The 2,147-nt window shown below is 43.2% G+C and overlaps 1 protein-coding gene across 1 annotated transcript in view; it reads left to right on the top strand.

Moving 5' to 3' along the window:
- Window positions 1–368: 368 nt before the first annotated feature.
- The window catches only part of LOC143030995 (uncharacterized), a gene marked incomplete at its 3' end in the record, with an annotated part of 18,181 nt that continues 16,402 nt past the window's right edge, over window positions 369–2,147 (top strand). Inside the window, 1 exon segment of the mRNA XM_076194318.1 lies at window positions 369–401.

Below are 2,147 nucleotides of genomic sequence, written 5' to 3'. Positions count from 1 at the left end.
TCTTTATATTTGGACTATAGTGGTTTTTAGTCTAAAAGCGCTGACTCTCATATAGATACAGTGTGGCGGGACTCAGGGATGTCCCTTCATCCATGACGGGCTGAGACTGTGGGGGCGCTAAACGGTCTTTATGTGTACATATTATACATGTGTTTTAGCTCGGGCAATCCCTTTATAAGGGGTAAAGGCCCACTAGTGTATATGCGATGTAGTGGTTGCCAACCAAAGCACGCCTGCACAGTCGAAGCTCCCCGAGAAGATCTTCAGCAGCCGCATGACCTTTTCCAATGCTGTGACGTCACATCCTGAGAAGGATTACATCCTTTGAAGTCGTATACTTGAGTTAAATAGCACAGGATATTCTCTTTGTTCAGATCAGTTATTTTCAAGTGTTTGTGAAGGTAAGTGAGAGTGGGAAAGTGGTGAAAAGCAAAATGAAAAGATCAAAGCTGATTTTGCCAGAAACTCCATCTCGTAACAGTGAATCGTAGAGATATGGAGTTTGGTATAAGATTTTTTTTTTATTGAAAATAAAAAAATAGTGTACTCATATTTGTACAGTTCATGTTGTTGCCCGTACCCAGCTTAATTTTTTTTTTTTTTTTTTTTTTTTTTTTTGTACTAGTGTTTTGTCTAAGGGAGGGTAGAGTGCTGAAGGACTGGAGGAGTGCCTGTATAGTTCCGCTTTACAAGGGAAATGGGGACAAATGTGAATGTAGTAGTTTTAGAGGGATCAGTTTGTTTAGTGTAGTTGGGGAGGCTTATGGGAGGGCTTTAATTGAGAGTATTAGGAAAGGAACAGAGGGAGTAATTAGTGAGGAACAGTGTGGATTTAGGAAAGGTAGGGGTTGCGTTGATCATTTTTTTTTTTTTCTTTCTTTGGTAAGGTAGATATGTGAGAAAGCTTTAGAAAAAGGTAAGGATGTTCTTTGGGCCTTTATGGATTTGGAAAAGGCTTATGACAGGGTAAACAGGAAGGCACTGTGGAAGGTATTGCAGATATATGGGATAGTAGGAAAGCTGTTATGGGCAGTCAAGAGTTTTTACGAGAGCAGTAGAGCTTGTGTCGGAATGGGAAATGGAGAGAGTGAGTGGTTTGAGATAAAGTTGGGACTGCGTCTGGGATGTGTCATGTCGCTATGGCTGTTCACTGTGTACATGGATGGGGTGGTGCGGGAGATAAAGGCAAGGGTAATGGGCAGGGGACTGGAGATGGTTAAATAAAATGGAGAAAGATGGTAGGTGAGCCAGATGTTGTTTGATAACGACACTGCGCTTCTGGCAGGGTCAGAGGAGGGAGTTAGTGACGGAGTTTGGGAAAGTATGCTATAGGAGAAAGTTGAAGATAAATGTGGTTAAAAGTAAGGAGTTGAGATGTACAAGGGTAGAGGATGGCAGTGAGCTGGAAGTATATCTTAAAGGAGAGAGGCTGGAGGAAGTGGATAGTTTTACGTATTTGGGGTCGCATGTGGCAGGGAATGGAGGAGTGGAGGTAGAGGTAAATTGTAGACTGGGAAAAGCAAGTAAATGCCTCGGGAAACTAAAAAGTGTTATGAGAAATAGGTATCTGGGAATAGATGCAAAGAGGAGATTGTATGAAGGGGTGATTGTGCCGACGGCTTTGTATGGGACAGAGACTTAGAATTTAAGAGTGGCAGAGAGGAAAAGTTTAGATATACTTGAGATGAAATGTCTGAGAAGTATGGTAGGGGTCACAAGGTTGGGTAGTGAGAAGCGAGGAGGTGAGGAGGAGAGCGGGAGTGGAAAAGGAGATAACAGATAGGGATGATGAAAGATTATTGGGATGGTTTGGACGCATGGAAGAATGAGTGATGAAAGATTAATAAAAGAGGTGTGGAAGGCAGAGGTGGAGGGAGTGAACTTGAAAGGATAGCCGAGGATGAGGTGGATGGATGGGGTGAAGGGGGCGTTGAGAAAGAGGGGAATGTCTGTTGAGCAAAGAAGGGAGAAAGCAAGAGATATGGATGAGTGGAGAGTGTGTATAGATGGTGCTATTATGTGTGAATGATATTTTGACGCAGCCTGAAGGGATTTCTCCACGTCTTCTCTTTTTCTGCATGAAGGGACGGAGACGGAGAGGGTGGTTGCCGATTAAGTGAAGCGGCCTTACTGTGGATGTACTGTAT

Source organism: Oratosquilla oratoria, chromosome 1 (assembly GCF_046742065.1).
Source record: "Oratosquilla oratoria isolate Oo_2021 chromosome 1, ASM4674206v1, whole genome shotgun sequence".
Classification (NCBI taxonomy): Eukaryota; Metazoa; Arthropoda; class Malacostraca; order Stomatopoda; family Squillidae; genus Oratosquilla; species Oratosquilla oratoria.
The sequence above is the reverse complement of the archived record's forward strand: the minus strand, read 5'-3'. Positions and strand labels throughout refer to the sequence as shown.